We start from the raw sequence: 19,984 nt of genomic DNA, 5'->3' as shown, positions 1-19,984 counted from the left end.
TTAATTTAATTAAATAGTGACTAAACTATAAAATTAAATTATAAAGTCACTTAAATAATAATAATAATAATAATAAATAATAAAGTGTACCTACCCTCTTCTAGAAGGAATCTCACGATGGGTTATGACAAGGATAAATAGAAGAGGGTGATGGATGATCAAGCAGATTGGAGATTTGGATATGATGAAATGACTGATGCGTGGCATTGGTGGAATCTCTGAGGATGTAAACCTTCAGCAGATTTGTTAGAAGGGCTGGACGAAACCCTAGTTCTTCATTTGGGAGTGGGAGATATTTAGTTTTCCACATTGTGCATAACAGGTTATGGTGATTGGGAAGGACAATTAGTCCTTTCACTTGAGCTTAAGGAGATTTTTCATAGTAGATTGTGGTAATTGCTTTAGACTTTCAGATTTGTGAGTTGGTTTTGTGTGTTGGTGAATGCATTCCTTGAGCATTACTAGATAGCGATTTCACTAGGGCATCTAGGCGATACCTATTGTTATTTGTGGAGGCCAATCGAAGATATATGGTACTGTCATTATCATAGTTGCAGAACTAGGTCCCCACGATTTTGTTATGCCATCTTCTATGTGCATCGATTTTGACTTGTAATGATTCTAAAATTCAAAGGAGGGAGAGGCGATGTCATTGGGACAGTTTGCAAGGCATTTTGGTGACCATTTGAATTATATTGAGAATCTAATTTGAGGCAGGTCGTGGGCTCTATGACCTTCGATTTGAGCCATTAGTGCATGTGATAGCTTGGTAATCCCTTGATGAGTAAGGCGCTTTCTTTTTGAGGAGGGTCCGATCAGTTTGGAGGAGTATTAAGATACTAGACTGCAGATTGCACTTGGTTCTCAGACCTTTGGCAGCAGCAGGGACGGCACATAGTTGGTTTCGATATTGCATATTTGGAGCCATCTTAATTGAGGATTTTGCTTGCATCTTCAACGCAACAACTGGGCGAAGTTATACCAGGTTCCTAGCATCTCATTTCTTGTTTTCAGTTGTAAATGTGTGGGTGTTTATCAGTCCTTAGTCCTCAGAAAATCTGAGACTTAGTCTTTGTAATTCAGTCCATACATTGGTTCTTGACAGCCTATTGTAATGGTCCTTATGAGGAGTGAATTAGTTTTAGGACTGCATCTTATTTGGACAGTAGTCTGAGGTTGTATGCCAACTATTTGATAAAATGACAGCAAGTAGATGTGTCTGATAATAAGTCCCATTTCCCCTAATACATTGTGGTTATTGTTCCAAATCATTCCTATGATATTGTACTTTGTTATGACTCATCTTACATGAAGAATTTGCCTTAGAATGTCCTTGAAGTAAACTGAAGCTAAGATCAGCAAGATTAAACTATGACAGCCAAGTGTTTGATGAAATGTCTAAGTGGAAAGTATTAGGATTTTATGTCAGAATTTAGCAGGGACATTACAAAAATTAATGTTGTTTTGTATATAGGATGACCTAAAACTTGTACTCTTTGTTTCTTGCTAGTGGTAATTGCACTCACACTAATTATAAAGTCCTCTTTGTTTCTTGCATTAAAATCAAGTTCTCTTTGTTTCTTGCTAGTGGCAATTGTACTCACTATAATCATAAAGTGCCAAATTATTTTTGTTGAGGGGTTCTTTGGTTGAGTTACGAAGGGGTTGTAATGTCCCAATTTGGAAGCTCAAACAAAACGCAATTCTGTAATATTGTTTTGATGAATAACTGAAAGTAAAATATATATATATTACTGAAGGAATTAAAAGAAACTAAATTTAAATACTAAACCTAGGCTAGCCATAAGAATCCTATGCGGAACTTGCAATCATTTAGGTCTAAAACTAGATGACAATGAACTTAGCACAGCAAGCCCAAAACTGATATGTTATCAAATAAAATCGTACTCATTATGTAGACAGGAAATTGACAGCATTATATCAAATCGAATTTATAAAATTGCAGAAATTTGATAATGAATAAGATCTGGATCAGATCGCCAAACAATTATTCCTGATATCCAACCTAGAGGTTGAATGCTGAAGCATATAAATATCTTTCAGAAATTAATGCAGTGATCAGGTGACAGCAACAACAAAATAGATCTCATATATTAATTCACTAGATCACAATGTCTAATGACAGTTAGCAATAGATAGAATGCAATGCAAAAGGAATAGGATTATTCTGCTCAATAAATTTTTTGAAAGTTTGCAACAATTAAAATGATCACAATTTGTCAATAATAAATTATAATCAGTACTAAACATGAGTGGTTAACAACAGTAACCAGTGATGTAACTTAGTAACCAGCAGTACATATATTGCAAACAGAAAAGCAGAAATAAAGTGCTAAATTATAAAGTGCAATGTAGATTTCTGATCATGCAGCTGCAGCTGGGAGGTAATTAACCCTCAATAAACTTAGTGCAGCCAACAATAAACTCAAGTTTACCCCATAATGTTGATTTTGTTTGGCATAGCAGCTAATGACAACACAAATTTGCCAAAATCACTCACACAATTTGCAACGAGCAGATCAAGAAGAATTGAGGGTTCTCATCCCCAATTCAAAAGATTCCAAGAGGATTTTTGTAATATTCTTAAATTTTTTTTTTGATTTTCCAGTAAGAATACAATGCAAACACAATAACCCGTTAAAGTTAGAGAAATAAGCTAAAACAACTGAAAGGGAACCCTTCCACCTTTTGTTCATCGAGAGCCCAGTCTAGGGGGGTTCCGTGGATCGTTAGCACCATAAACTGAACTGAAATTACACTGCACGGGCGGCAAGCCAACCCCTTTTGCTTATCCGGCAGAATAGAAACTAAACCACTTGGCGGTGAACCAGCCAAGGAAACAACAAGGAATTTCAACTTAATCACTCTACCGCATATTTCAGTGGGAGGACAATACGTAACAACTATCACTCTACCACACTTACTCAGTGGGAGGACAAGAATTACAAATATCAAAAGTAGGCGGCAAGCCAGCCTCTTCCACTTTTCAGCGGGTATGCTTTACAATCTAGAAGTGGCTGATAGTACTACTATTCAACCTTACAAAAAGAGAGGAAAGATAGAATTGAAGAGCAATGCTGATCACAAAAGATAACTACCACCAAAACCAGCTCAAACTACACTCACTCGCAAGAACTTAGCCAAACATCAACTTTCGAAAATCTGATATAAATAACAGCAGGCTGGAAATGCATAACCAACAACCCCAAACCACACCAAAATGCTCCCAACTCGCTCCAAACTCACCCAAAACACCCCACGACACACCCAAACTAACACTAGGCATAAAGCGACTAATAACAAACTGGAAATGAGCTCCAATATGCCCCCAAACACACAAAACACATCCCAATGCACCCACAAAAAATATGTCTATGCTGGAAAAGTACGATTTGCATTATAAAATTAAAGACTCCAAACTAGGGGCTAAAAACTTACAAATCTTATTGCCAAATGCACAAAAATATTTCGAGCCAATACCCAGAATGATAGGTCGCACAGGCAGGGAGGTAGGATCGAATCTTTGCTTCAGCTACACCAAAAACCAGCAACACTGAAATCACAGCAGCAAACTCGACACTCCAAAAACCACACTGAAACTGAAAATGCACACTGAAAACTTCACCACAATCCAACACTCAGCTAGGTACTATGTTTCAAGTACGAAACTGGCTAAACTAGGGAGCCACAACTATGAAGCTCAAGTTCACTCACCATTCTGACAGCATAACAATATGATTTCTTCAAGATATCCAAAATGAGAGCCCAAGGCTCTTATTTATAACTTTTGTCCAACCAAATTCAAATGCAAATGCTCACCAAATACGCCTAAATCACATGTCATTTCATTTCACCCCAAAGGCGCGCAAACCCATTTGAATTTCATTTCATTTGTCCCTTCAAAATGGTGTCCCCTTCCATCTAGGCAAGTTTGAACTTTGCCTTGGAAATAACTTGCAAATATAAATATAATAAGCTCATGAAATAAGCTTTATTTCTCTTATGCCACTGACTTAGGGAAAATTAATAAAATCATTTAAATAAAATAAGCTTCTATTTCCCAAAGTCGTCCAAATAATAATAATTAAATATTAACCTTAGAATGCAGTGTTAATATTTAATAAATCATTCTGCAAGCCAATTATTGCTCAATACCAAATGAATTGAGGACTGAAGTGCTGGACCAACAACTGGACTGAACTGGAGCTCTAAACTGCCCTGCTAAAAATAGAACTACTTGAACTGATACTTACTAAAAATAGTAAGTCATGCAATCATCTCCAAAAGACATGCTCATCGAACCCAGTGAGAGCTCAAAAAACCCAGAAAACCCTCAAAATCTGGTCACCTGCTACCAACTTAATAAAAATAGTAAGTCCAAAAATCCTCTTAGAACTGAATGCATGTCATATCACTGAGTAGCTCTCTGAAAACCTAGAAAAACTTCCCTAACAGAAGTTCCAAACTCCAACTGCTTCCCACTCAAAATCCACCTGGAAGTTGGAAACCCTAATTCTGCCAAAAATAGCCTACGGGCCTCTTGAATAGGCTATTCCCCACAAGGAATGATCACTGGCTAGAAGGGGACATTATAGTTTTTGCCCTTTAGAAAGCGCCAACAATCAAGAGTTTTTATCATTGAGAGATTGAATTTGAAATTTCTTAGAAAATAATGAAATAATGGATGCCAAAGGAGGGTGCTAGCTTTGGTCTTTATAGGTATTATAATTTGGGCCCTTAATTTGATTTTCCCTCCAAAAACAAAAAACAAATAAAATGTACTTTTTTTAATAGTTCAATACATAAGCCCAAAGGGATCTCAATAAGATAGCTTTATAAAATATCATTAAAATTGTGTGAAGCATGGGTCCCCAAAAGTGACCAAGGTCGTCATCCCTGATAAGGGGACGTGATAAGGGTGGTGTTCTTGTATTATATTCTTTTTTATACTTGCTTTCTGCATCATGGATGAAAGTTTGGTTCCTCTTCTTACACCATACAACTACAAGTGGAAATCCAAAATGTGACACATCTAGGAAAAATAGTATTGCATAAAATCAGGGACAATCGTTCTAGTCTCACCATTGGGAATATTTTCTTTACTTTACAAATTAAGGAGTAATGCAGTAGAAGAATGCATTGATTTTCACTATCACAGTGGCCAATAAAGAATGTTTATTATCTTCAAGTTCAGTGGTTGATCTTCATAAGGTCATTGTCATTACCATTCATGGTCAAATGATGCAAGCTGATGTTCTTGGACAAATACCTTCACTGATCTTGAATACTTCAAGTGCCAACATCTTGTAGCAACATGAAGACCTCTTAGATAGAGGATGATGCAAGTAGAGTTGTGTCTTGGACGCTTAGATTAGTTTCAATTATGCATTTGTAATTTCCCTTTGACAAATTACATGTAATGCCAAAAATTGTAATTGCAAGTAGTCACATTACTTGCATTCTTGTAACTTGTAATTACATGTAAACAAATTACAAGTTGAAAGACAATAGGACTTTAATTTGGAATTAGTCATAGTTAGTTGTGGAATAAGTCTTAGTTAGTTCGACTTCTCTTACTTTTTGCTCTTAGCCCCTCTCCTATATATACTGGAGGGTGCTCTTTGTAATTTTATCTTTTTAGCAAGCAAGAAAACTTTGCAGAAATATACAGTCATAAAGACTTTGTGTTTTATACTCGTAAATTGATTTCTCAAGCAATATCAAGAAGGCATTTTGAGTTTCAGACTTTGTGTTGAAACCTTGTTCTTATATCCATTGTATTCTTATGTCATAGTGGTATATTTTTCTGCATGTACTTGAGTTTCTGGTGCGATTGTTAAAAGGAGCTTTGATCTAACTTTTTGTAGACTTTGTGCTACAAATATTGAGGATTAAAATAGCTAAGTGTTCGTAATAGAGAGAAATTATAGGACTTTGTGCTTGTAATTACTCCTAATTATAGTAGTTTAGAGGTGCACCATATCAACAGACTTTGAGTTGTTGTAAGTTGCACATTGTTATCATATTAATCATTTTGGAAGATAGATAGGATAATTGGAAAGTAAAGACTTAGAGCTTTTGTTTCTACATTCCTGTCTTGGAGAAGTGACGGAAGACTTTGGGCTTTCACGAAAACTTCACTTCCTTTTTTGTATAAGTGTCTTTGTAATAGTTAAAGTTTCTTAGGTTGCCGTATTTGTTTTCTTAATTGCAATTTCTTTTCTGAAAAGAGAAAAAAAAAATCATCTTTTCCGAAGAAAGAGAAAAGGATGTCCCACCCAAGTTAGATTAGTGTTTATATATCATAGTTAATTTGTAATAGTATAAAAGGGGGAGCCTTCCCTTAAAATTATGAGAGTTTTTAACTCAAACGTGCCTGAAACCACAATTTTGCGTGCCTCCCTAGGTGTACAAAATTTTCAACCAACAGTTTTTTGGCGACTCTCCTGGGGATACGATACACATCCAAAGGCCTCATGTTTCTGGATGAAGTATACCCATATCCTATTCATTGTAATTTCTTTTCTTGTAATTTCTCAAGCTTTCACCAAGGACATGTAAAATGTGTAATGTCCCCTTCACATTAGTTCGCAGATATTCTCGGGATTGGCCTATCACTTGACCCTCGTAGGCCAAGAGGATTGATTAGGGGGTCGATTTGTAGTGATTTACGGCTTCACATTTCATGTCTACTTGATTTTATGGCGAAGTAAGGAGATTACACGTATTGTGAGACGTGTACACTTTAATTATATAATAATATTTTAAAAAGTGCAATTAAATTAATGTGTAATAAAATAATAGAGTAAAAACAGGATAAGAAGAGAATCTTCTAGAAGGAATCACATGATTGGATATGAAAAGAATAAATAGAGGAAGGTGGTTCATTGTTGATCATGAGTTATTGTGAATATCTCTTTTTGTGTAGACCCGTGGAGCCGAGGGTTTCTACAGACAATCATTTGGGAACGAAAACTCTCGATGGTGAGCATAACTGAGGAGGTGAGAGATCTTTCGAGGGGTTGCAGATTAGAGAGGGAGATAAATCAGTCTTCCTAAGTGTGCTTATCGAGTTGCTATATTTCCATGGTGGATGGGTTTCATGGTATTATTAGATTGGAGGCCCATTGTATATCGATTTTTGATTTGAAAAGGAAGCCAATCTTATTGGAGGAGCATCGGGGGTTTGCTGATCATATCTTAGGTTTGAGACAAAATCGTGCTCCTACCCTCAAACTCACGATTTTATTCATTCTTCATCATTGAAGCATCAAATCCCATATGTGAGGCCAACGATATTTTTGGAGGAGTAAGGCAATTCTTCTTGAGACAATTTGAGGGAGATATTGTGGAAGAATCAGTGATATATCAGTCTGAATCAAAATCATACCATTCAGCCTCCATCCTTCGATTTTGCTCATATCTCATCCATTTGGCATCCAAACTCATCAATAAAGACAGCGCTACACTTGTGAAGGAAGGGCGATCATTTTGGAAGAAGTTTGAAGGACTTGCAGCTGTCAATCACTAATGTATCAGACTTCCATTTAGCAGCAACAGGGGCGATTTGATAAGGAGGACGTATTGACTCATTGGAGGCTCCCTAGTCCGTGATATTGCTTGCTTCTTCAAGGCGCTATACTCTAGGTTCATTTGGACTGGTTAATTTGTTGTAATCTCAGTATGAATGTATAAGTCCATAGCTGTCACTAGTCTTCAAAAAACCTGGAAGTAGTAATTGTTTAAGGTCAATGTGTTTGATCATATTGCTACCAATGTAATGTCCAAATTGAGCATCATATGAAATAAGAAAGGAAGGAGTATTTGGTTGCATCTTCATTCATGATTTTCTGAGGTTGTATGTCAACTGTTTGTCATAATGTCAGCTAACTGTAACTTCATGTTTGTGGACCTAATCTGATATGATATATCATAAGATAGTAGTATATGCATCCCTAGTAAACATTCAATCAATAATAGTCATTAGTAGCTGTTAAATCATGAGAAATGCATGTGGGATAACCTTCATATCAGACTGAAAATTTCTGAGACACTTTGTCAGCATAGCATGCAAATCTCAAAACAGCATAACACGCAGTTTGGACAGTTAAATATTCCTTGTTTTCAATCATTTCAGTACAAGGGATATTTCAAAATGGCTGCTCAAGGTCCTTGGGGGAATGCTTTTGGTCCGTTGAATCTGACTCCGCCTTTACATGCTCTCCTGATGGTTCAAGGAAGAACTTTTCCAAGTTCGTTGGAGATGGAAGACAACATCCAAACGAGCACATTGCTGCCTTCTATATTGCATGTGGTGCGCTTGGTGTGGAACATGAGGATGTTTCAGTGAAACTTTTCATTGAAACTCTACAAGCTGTGGCTGCAGATTGGTTGTAATATCCCCTGCTGTTATATGGCTGAAATGTGTAGGGAATATTGACGAACAGTTGTCTTATAACCTTCAATCTACTGTTCTAGTTTCAGACTGAATAACTTGCGTGTTATGCAGTTTTGGACAGTTAGTATAATTCTGCGTGTTATGCAGTTTTCCTTTGGTTTGCTTGTAGGAATATATGAATGCAATGAACTGAAATAATTTACTGTTAAAGAAAGCATACCATCATCCTATTCAACTAATTGACATTTTGTCAAACAATTGTCATGCATCCTCAGATTGGTAACGAGACTTTATGACAGCATATATAAAGTTCAGAAATGCCTCCTTTATTAGAGGTAAAACACCAATACAATCAATCAAGCTTGAATGATGCACACACCTCTTAATTCAGACAATGATATATTGCTGCCTATGACAGTTATAACAGTAACTATATTGGCAATACAATCAGCTACAAATAATAAAGATGATCTTGTTTGGTGGTTCGCTCAATGCTGATAAGAAGCGAGCAATATCTAAAAAATGTAGTTCCTCTTGAACCCCCTTGTTTTCTGATTGCTTTAGACTGTAATGAATGATCAACCGCAGCTAAGACTCCTCCTTAGATCCAAAATCCATTGATATCACCTCAGGAAGTGAGTGCTCCAGTTAACATGAGGAATCGATGCTACAATAGGCCACAATGATCAAAATTGAGGTGTCTCTCCAGCTGCCGTCCCTGTGTTGATTGTTGCATATCATAAACAATTGTATATCAGTTTATACGCCCCCCTCCCATGTATCAAAAGCATTGTCGGTCTCTCCTAAAATGGGTGCTTCATTCTCATAGTGAAATCAATGCACCAAAAAGGAGTTATGAGCAAATCGTGGCAACACTCCAACTGGTAGGTAGTCTGAAAACTTACTGAGATAAGAACTCAGAAAAATGTAATCACAATCAGCATTCAAGATAGCAAAAATCGCTGTAAACACCAATGCCGAATGCTTCCAATGTTGTCCAATCAAACCCAAGCACAAATTTGGCCTTTGGCCACCAATGAAGCCCAAGTGAAAGGATTGATTTGTCCTTCCCAACCTGCAACCCTTCAGTGGGTCTTTCACCACCTCAGTTATGCTATCAATGGGAGTTTCCGTTCCCAAAGACAATAGATCAACCGCAGAAACTTTCGGCTCCACAAGTTAGTCACAAAGAAGAGATGTCAAATAACCGATGATTAAACCATGAGGCTCCTCCCCTATTTGTTCTTTTACATACATGAATCGGCCTCCCTTCTAGAAGATTCCTTTATAATAAAATAATATTTAATTGCTCCCCTTTTTAATAATTAATATTTGCACTTTAGGAAATATTAAAATATTATCATAATATAAAGTGCACACGTGACATCATACGTGAGAACACATTATCTCACCATAAAACCATGTAAAATAATATGTGAAGCCACAAGTAACTGCCAAACGACCCTCTCATCAACTCCTTGGCCTACGAGGGTCAAATAATAGGCCAAACTCTGCGGATGTCTGAATACTAGGGAGAAGGGAACATTACTTTGGTTCTACCACCTCGTGCCGCAGACCATCACAAACTGGGCTACTCTTAGAACAAAGTTTGAGGAAAGACTCAAGCCTGCATAAGATTCTCATGCATTGTTAGCTCAATTGACTCAAATGAAAGAGCCACACGAACCCATGCGAGAGTTTGTGGCTAAATTCAACAAGTTGTCTAACAGAATTCCAACGGTGGCTCAACCCACTGTTGAAAAGTTGAAGTGCTTCTTCATCAACGCTCAGTTGCTTGAGGCAATTTTCTTGTTATGAAGGGCAGTTTTGAGAGACCTTGCAGCTGCACAAACCTTAGCAATTGACATTGAAGATGATATTATCCTTGTGGGTAAGATAAAGATAGAGCCAAAGGGATCCGGAGAAAATTCTCCGTTGGAATCATTGTCTACCAAAAGAATAGATCCATTGGTGCAGAGGTTGGTTAATGAGATGCTTTCCCTAAAAAACCAAATAGCTCAAGGTGTATTCTCTTCCCCTTACGAAGACATTCCAAGGAGGTCATATACAAATATTGCTCCTAGTTACGTAGCTAGAAATCAGGTCGAGCTTCCTTCACCATCAAAAAAGCTTGAACTTGAGGCATCACCGACAAATGCAGCAGTGGGGAATTCTGCATCTAAACAAAGTGATCTTGCTAATCTCTTCCAAGAGGAGGAAGCAGACATAGCTGGCGACTCTCATATCTGGTCAGTGCGTTATCAAGGAGTTGTTGAGCAAGATACCATGGGGAATAAACAACAAGAGGTTGAAGGTCACTTTTCCAAGGTGCTGGTAAAGGAGGACAATCATATCATGAGATGTGAAAAGATGAATATGCATGAAGGTACCAGTCAAGTTTGAACAAAATAAAAAGACTGCATCTATATTTCAAGGTCATGAACTTGAACATATTATGCATGAAGATAACAAGGAACTTGATGAAGACCTTTTCGCAAACATAATAGAGGAATTTTGTTCAATTCTTGATGACAATTCAAATTTTCCTAAATCTGAAGTTTGTGAACACCATGTTGAGGTAAGCAATGCAAACATGTTTTCACTTGGATCACATGAGGAAACTCATTCTATTTAGCATGAGGTTATGGTTGAGGGAGCAGTTGATAAAGGTGTAATCAACAAAAGGAGTTCTGATTTTGTCCTTTCAAGGGGATGTCCTATAAGACATCTAGCTTAGTTGGAAGCCGACAAGATGTCAAAAGTCACTCTTGCTCCTAAGCATGAAGGGATAGAGGATGCATCTATTGTTGAGCACGGGCAGCCCACATTCATTGATCCACTTTGGAGCAGCAGTATGTGTGATTTATTTGAGGAGGCAGGTGAATTTGTTCATCTTTTTCAAGGAGCGGTGCATCAAGCTATGGTACAATTGTTCGTGCTTCAATTGGTTGCGGCTACTTATGATAATGCAAGGCATTGCAAGCTGCTGAGGAAAGGCAACTACTTTGGTGAGCGTGTGAATGGTTTCATTTAGGAGGGTTTCCATGGTCAGTTAGTTTAGGTTAGGTTAGTTTCCCTTTCCAATAAGTGTGGTTGCACAAGTCTGTGTCTTGTTTTCAGTTGGTTTGCTTTGCGTTAGTCATATCCTCCTCCTTGTCATCTGTGTCTTTGTTGCTAGACTCTATAGCCCAAGGGATGATAAAGGCACTTAGAGTTCTGGATTCTTCCCCCTTCAATCATTTCGGTGATCGAAGGAAGTCCCCAGTCAAAGTCAACTGTTGTCTCAATTTTTTAACTTTCATAGCTGGCGACTCTCATATCTGGTTAGTGCGTTATCAAGGAGCTGGTGCCATGGTTATTAGCAGCCAATGGAGTATTTGGAAGCAACTTGTAATGTCTCGTTTTAGACAATTTGCTATTAAGAGACAATTACTTAATTTCTCAAAATTATTATTTCTGATCTACTTGTAATAACAAGGAGTTTGTTGATCTTCATATCACTCAATGGTGATATGTTGCCTTTCCTAATGATGACTTTATGCACTTGCAACTTAAATGGTGTTGTCTCTGATTTGTGATTGTTTTCCTTAAGCACCTGATACTGTGCCTACAGCATTTGCTCACTGAGAGGGATCCAAACTGGATGATAAATAAAGATACAAAACTCCACGATGTCTAAGAATGAGTAGGGGTTCCATATTGAATACCTCCTAATCCTAATCGGTTGCATCTCTTCAAATTGATAAGACACATCTCTTTCTCTCATTTCTCCTCATAACATGGATATATTAGTTTATAATATTGATCATGTCTCTTCATGCGTTAATGTCGATTTGTCCTTATTTTCTAATTGCTGTCATTAAATCATACATGTTTAACACGATTGCTGATTAGTATTTGTCTCTAAATCATGATCTAATTAGTCTATCTTCATAACCAATTCGGTTTTGGCATACCAAATTCCTTGTTCAAATAATCATTTTCAATGGCATGACTAATCATTAGATTTCCTTTGATTATCACTTGATACTTTAACAAGATGCTTTCTTGACTCATTGATGTCATTACTCTCCTTCAATGCATATGCCCAAGTCAACTGATTACCAACCCCAACCTGTATTTCAGTTGATATTATATTGGCTTGATATCTTGAGTTTATTACATGCTGCCTTCCCTTGGGGATATCGAAGAGGACTCGCTCTCATCAGCAACAGACATATATTACTCCTTATTCAAGTGGCTATCTTCTCCCTTGATCAATGCTTAAGAGGATTGCTTAATTGTTTATTGGACAGTATAAAGATAATCGTTTTCACCTTCTCTTTAACGCTTTATAATTAATCGATAGTTAATATCAATATCTTCGATTTCCAGTCTTCAATTGGGATTGATCTTTTTATTCAGTGACAGTCTGTTGATACATTGATGCCATGTTATTCTTAATCGATGTCTACCCCTTTGACTAGAAACTGTCCCTACTAGGAGGCTGCCAATCCCTGTAACTTAATAACAGTTCTTATCTGATCTGATCAATGGTTCTGTCACTGGATGCTTTTGATTCCTTTCCTTTATATCTCCTAATTTGAGGGAGAGGTCACACCTCTTCATTATGGATGCCCTTTGGCAAGAGACACACCCTTTCACCATTAGCACCCTTTGAAAGAGTGCAACTCTTCATTACTTCTGCCCTTTGAGAGGGACACAACCTTTCACAATCAGATCTGCACTTTTTATTTTAAATCAGATCTTCACTTCTCATTCCCCAAATTATCTCCCTCCCAAATGAGGTTCTCTTCTCCCTTTTATATCTCATGTGTGAGGGAGTCACAACTTTTCATTCCATGCCTTTTGACCATTCATTAACTCAATTAAATTTTAATTATATTTAATTTATATTTTAATTTGAATGTTATTTTTAATCTTTTGTATTTTAATATTATTATTATATATTATTAAATCCCATTTCAAAGTGGGGACATTACACAACTAAATTCAAAGAGATCCCAAAAGGTCAAATAATTGATCCTGGATGATGATCGGTTAGCTTGTGTGGACTATGTCATGAGTTTCACCGAGCCTATCATGAGTATAATCAATTTTGTTGATAAAGATCGACCATGTTTTGGGGAAATCTATGATGGCATTGGCTCCATGATAGGAAAAATAAAGGTAATAATAGCACAAAAAGAGAATGACCCTGAAGAAACATTTTTTTGAAGTGTGGAAAAACTCATTCATCATTGTTGGAACAAGATTAACACACCTTTGCATCTCCTTGCATATGCATTATCTCCCAAATATTATAGCGCATAGATACTTGCTATGCCAGGGACAACTATACCATATAAAGATAGTGAAGTTGCTAATGGGAACACGTTGGAATCCTAACAACTCTTCTCAAATCTAGAAGTGATGGATTGTAATGTCCCTCTTTGAGATTTTCCCTAATTCAGTCCTGAGACAACAATTTCAACTTACAGTGAGAATTATAATATATTTATAAATTAAATATTATCAAATCTGAGGACATTTCACTATAATATTTAACTTAATTTCTATAAGTAATTCAGAAGGTAGAACTTAAAAGAGGGTAGAACTTATCTTGATAGCTTTCTCCATTTATATACTTGAGAGTGGTGCTCCTATATCATAAACTTATGCTCCACTAGAGAGATTCAAATCTGAAAACAAGAAATAAAAGTCTTCAAGTGTCTTTCTCCAATTTCCCCTACTTATCCTTTTATGTATTTTTCTCCCTCTTCTTAAATTAATGAATGTACTTGATATGTCTCCCTTATGTATACCATGCCATAATCTTCCTATAACTCTCTCTAAATCATGTGTTGACACTTCAATTGATCATGATTACTACAGCTTTTATTTGATTGGTATCTCACAAGTAGTGGAGAATGGGTAAAAAACACAAGTAATTTTCCCAAACAAACATGTTGTTGACTCCTCTTAGACATTCATTGACCCTTTGGTAATAACCTAGAAATTCCTTGTGAAAGCTTAAGTGGGGTTGAAGTAAAAACACAACCAATTTTTTCAAAGTATTACAAGTGGGTCCCATTCCATTTAGTGGAGCTGCTGGTAAAAACACAAAAAAATGTGAAACCTTCAAAACCTCTTCTAATTGCTGCAAATGCTGTTTGGAGATTCTTTTATTATAATTATTGTGTGGGGCCAACAAAGCACTTTGGCAAGTGTATTCAAATACTAATAAATCTGAATTTCTATTGAAGTCCCTTTTAATTCTGATATCTGTCAGATCAAAGACCCCCCTCCCACATGGAATTCCTTCCTTTGTAAATGATTTTGAATTAACATATGTTTCCGAGTGCTGCTTGAGTTAAATAGAATAATTAAATCTGATGATGTGTATGACTACTGATACGTATGGCTGGAAATATACGTCTAAGAGAAACACGGCTGTATCCTCAAAGGATGAAGTAAGAAAATAAGATATCCCATGATGTCCTTTGAGAATGGGATCGATCCACATGATATATCTTGCAAGATCAAAGGGTTGCATCTTTTGAGTGTTTGAGAGTTACGTCTTTTCAATGGAATGGCTTCCTCTAACAGCCACGTCCTCTATTTAATATTATTAATTTATTTACTTAACATCTTTAATATTGTCACTGCTATTTATCGATCATTGTTTACGATCAATAAACCACTTCAATGATACTCGATGCTTATCATAACCTTGTCGTTCTTTGTCATTATCATTGAATTAGCTTGCTGCACATAGATTTTAATTATTACCTTAATAGATTGAGCTTTATTTGATGACCTGTCTTATAACCGCTCGTTCTTCTTTGTTGATATCAATTTGGCATTATCTTTACTCGTATGCACTCACCGGGTATTTATTTATATTACTTATATTATTATTTAATATTAAGCAATATAAATTTTATATTAAATTTTATTTGTTATTAATAAATAATGATCATATATAACATAAATAATAATCATAACAAATAATAAACATTAATAATTATATATTAGAGGAAAATCGTGAAGTCTCATAAATGAGACGATTTTCCAATATTATTAAATGTTAATTAATAAATGTTTTAATTATCGTATTTATTTAATCGCAATAATCCAATGTCCAAAAGGGGTTATGACATGGATAATGTTAGGAAAGTGTTTTGGCAAGTTCATCTCAGGATGAGATCATAGTATTTTTGCTCTTCTAGACCAATACAAAGAAGATGCTCGTACATGGTGGTACCTCCATGGGCAAGATTATTTGTTCCTCTAGCCTCTTGCAATCAAGATTCTATCACAAGTTTTTTTATTTTTTAACATTTTTACTGTAGACTTTAGTACTTACCATTCTTTAATTTGTTGTACATTTTCTATTTTTAAGTTGTGTTGGTTTTCTCTCCAATTTCAATAGGTTGCGAGTTCTTCTTTGGCTGAACAGAATTGGAGTACATGCTCCTTTATCCACTTAGTGAAGTGTAAGCAGTTGGCTGAAAAAAAACAGAAGACCTGATTAATGTCCTTACCAACTTGCGTCTTCTATCACATAAGCAAGATCACTATAAGGAAGGGGCAAAGAAGCGTTGTGTCATAGCCCCTGATTGTACCAACTTGGATGCATCTATTGCAGAGCTTGCTAGAGTCAATATAGATGACGATGGTGAGACTCTTTCACATGATGCACCTTGTGGGAGTGGCACTCCATTTACCTGTGGTTCAAATGATGTTGAACCAAACGATGAGTTTGATCTAGATCCTTTTGATGATTAATGAAGATTGAAGACAGTTGTTCAAATTTTTAATTGTATTTTTTTCAGTTTTCAAATTTTGCAATTGTAATGATTTTGATTTGAATCATCCTAGACATATATGATATATGACATAATATTGAAATTTTGAACTATCAATTGGCATTTATCTTTATTGCTATCATTGATCAATGACGAAGTATCATGCTATCAAATGTATTTACAATTTTGTATAGTTTTATAAATTTTTTTAATGGTTGGTCTTTCAATCATGAAGGTTGAGTATATGACAGCTATTCACATTTGTAAAGAGGTGCTATGGCTTCAAAGGTTGTGTTTTGATGTTGGATTGAGATCAGATATAGTATAAATTGACTATGATTATCAAGGTGTCATTTGTTTGGTCAAAAACCCTATTTTTCATGCATGGACAAAACACATTGATGTGCACTATCATTTTATTTGTGGTATCATGTAGGATTAGAGGGCGATGATCGAAAAGATGGACTTTCGAGGTTGTTGTATGTTCATTGACTAAGCTTGTGACCATAGAGAAATATGTATGGTGCAAATTGGCTATGGGCCTTGCCCCTAGTTGTTAGATTCTTTTATTTGTTCTCTATACTTTTGAAATGTAAATAACACATGGGAAAATGTTAGAATATTAGGTTAGGTGTGTTGTACTGTAATGTCCCCTTATGTTACTCTTTATAAACTAGGGAACAATTCATTTTTAATCAGTTGTGAAAGACTTCTTTCCTTATGGAAACTTAAGGAATCACTTGCAAGAGTTCTCTTTCCTTCAAATCTCTATTGTTATCGCAAATAATGATTAACGATACCACCTACGAGTGTACAAACTCTTTTACTGTCGATAGCAATGCTGATATCAAGTGCCGCGTCTGACATCAATCCTTTAATTCATGCAATCAATTTCCCTTTATTGCTGGTAATAATATTTGTTGTAGCTGATATGTTGATATATTTAAGTAATGTTTAATACGCTAATATAACTGATGGTGATACGTTACTTCCTCTGATCTGAAGAATTATACTTGCAACGATGAGTAATGGGGCTGACTCAGATATGACTACGTATGCATACAATTTGACGTGTCAAAGGCAATGATCAATGAAGAGTAGTCCCGTCTGATATATTAACATAAATGTGTAATATGCTTTCTGTTATTCTTGCGATGCCTGGCAATGTCCTTTACACGTATGTCATACTGATTCCAAATATCGTGTGGAATGATATGATGGTTTATCGTTCCTTATATGTCTTTACACAAGGTATACACTAGTGTCACTTATAGTGACATATTATGTCCGTGCTCTGAAGATCTATGTTGGCGATAATGATTAACGATGTTGTCTCTAATATTGTCAATCTGCACTGGTCACATTGTTGTTGCCTCTAACTTTCACTAGATATATGTAAATATTGGCACAGGGTCAATTGCTCCACTTCTGTGCTCCAGTAAAGATCCCAATCAGATCAGTGAGACCTCCACGTGACTAATAGCGATTGTGCTTCCGGAATGGATGCTTCTCCGGCTTATCTGGTGTACCCTTGGTAATTCCCCAAGGGTCAATGCTTACGTCAAAGATCCAATAAGGAAATGTATATGTTGTAATTCCCTGCATGTAATCTTTTCGAAGTGAGACTGATTTCTTATTATTTCCATTGTTAAAGACATTAAAAACTTATATTCCAAAAATGAATTCCTCCTCCCCTTACGTTCCTTTCTATTAATGCAATTATATATTTGCTCCATCAGGTGGATGTGTCCCTTGGAATTATGAGACATGTTCCTTTGTTAACCTAATCGCATCTCTCTTAAATATCACCTGTTTATCATGTTTAATACCTTATTTTAGTCACTCCCTCAGTTACTTTCTATTAATGTGATCGCACCAAATTAGATTAGACGGTAATTGTAGTTCTGAGTCTCATCTTATCATCATTCCTTATCCATGGATATTCATTACCATTTTCACAAAGGTAATTGTTGATGTGTCACATAATCTAGTTCCCTTTCACTGACTTCCACTTGTGTAATCACTATAGTTAGCCATCGTAATTGGGGACATCGACCTCAAGCACTTTCGACAAAGAGTATATGATGTATAGTCATCTTTATGAAGTGTTTATCCCCTTGTGTGGCTATGGTATTTGACAACTTCAAAGGTTGGCAGTGCACTTATGATGTTAACACATAATATTTGTGATAAACTCCATATGTAGTCTTGTAATAGCTTATCCATGTAGTCTATCATTTATAAAGATAATACAAGGAGCTTTCTTAATGTTAACAATACTGGATGGAGTCTCTTTGAGGACATGACATTTACACCTTGCAAACCTTGTAAATATTTTTATGTTCTAAAATGTTGTAATTTTCGTCCCTTATAAAATGGGATGCCACGCTTTGGAATCTATGAGATTCCTTTTATGATGTAACTTACTACTTGTAATGTTAGGTATGGCATTGTAAGTTACTTATGTGAGAGAATCTATGAAAAAGGAGTTACATGTAAAGTTGGAATAATTCTTGGAAGCAAAGAATCATGACTTGAACCCCTCATTGGGTGTTGACAAGTAGATATTCCATCTTGAAGCTCTTTACTCTATATATTGAGTGTTGGCATTGGGAAAATAGAGAAGAATATTTTGTGTAGGGGGATGTTGCTAGATTGCAGTTGGAACTCCTTGAAGATTTGGGTGTAGAGCACATGAGGTGCACGAGAAAGTCTCAACACGTTTGTAATCTCTTTATTTAGTTAATATAATGAGAGGTATGGATTTGAAGCTAGGTTTCTAGGAGATTGGTACTAGTACTAGTACAAGAGACTAGTACCAACATTGGTATGTCTTTTTTGTTAAAATAGGAGACGGGGGTACTTGGGGATGACATTTTTTTCATATAATTTAATAATTTATAGAAAGTATCATGACGTTGAACTTTCAACATTGCAATTTTTTTGGCAAGATTATGCCCAAATACTAAATAGGCAATGGAAAACATTAAGGAGAGAAAGTATCAAACACCCAACAACAATCCATATCTATCTATAAGATAAAAGAAGCAAAGAGTTCATCTAGAACCAAAATATCCATCAAAAGCAAAGGAAATTTCATAGGAATCAATAAAATTTGATAGTGTATAAAAAAATTGAAGGCAAGGGCTCAAACCAACAAGTTAAACCTTTCAACTTTTGCTATTTTGTGTGATTATATATATGAGAATGTGAATATAGACATACTCACAAGAATGAAGTAAGAAAATGTATTATCACAACCAAATTCTCAATTTCAAAGGATCTAGTAGAATTCATCCCCATTGTTTATACTGCAAAGTTTGCATAAAGGAATTAAAAGAACAACAACAAGAATATAGAAAATATGAAAATCTTTTGAGTTTTGCATCGAACTACAAATAGACAAATGGCAAATGCTTCTGGTCTTGTCAGCTCGCATTGGCTCTTGCCCTACATCAGCTTTTATTTTCCCTTCTATGGCGTGTTTATTTTCCAACTTCCCAACTCATTTAAGTTTTAAGTTTTAGGTTTTTTTTTTTTAATTTGTGTGGGAGATAGTGGGAGACTTTGGGAGCCACGACTGAGAGTCTCTTGTGAGTAGAGATGTCTTCGACAGGTTTCTAGTATTGGAGACACATCTCGGTCTTCGAGATGCATCCCAAGGGGTTGGAGACGCATCTCTTGGAAACACATATTTGAAGGTTGGGGTTTTTTACCTAAAAGGGTTTTCCTAGGATAAAAATCTGAGTTGTGTTTTCATGCTATTATTTTTTGT

At 35.9% G+C, this 19,984-nt stretch overlaps 1 protein-coding gene across 1 annotated transcript in view; it reads left to right on the top strand.

The window, feature by feature from the left end:
- The window catches only part of LOC131033959 (probable inactive shikimate kinase like 2, chloroplastic), a 114,576-nt gene that overhangs the window by 22,077 nt on the left and 72,515 nt on the right, over positions 1 to 19,984 (top strand). The gene's annotated exons all lie outside the window — the stretch shown is intronic.

The sequence above is a fragment of the Cryptomeria japonica genome, chromosome 2, assembly GCF_030272615.1.
Source record: "Cryptomeria japonica chromosome 2, Sugi_1.0, whole genome shotgun sequence".
Taxonomy (NCBI): Eukaryota; Viridiplantae; Streptophyta; class Pinopsida; order Cupressales; family Cupressaceae; genus Cryptomeria; species Cryptomeria japonica.
The sequence above is the reverse complement of the archived record's forward strand: the minus strand, read 5'-3'. Positions and strand labels throughout refer to the sequence as shown.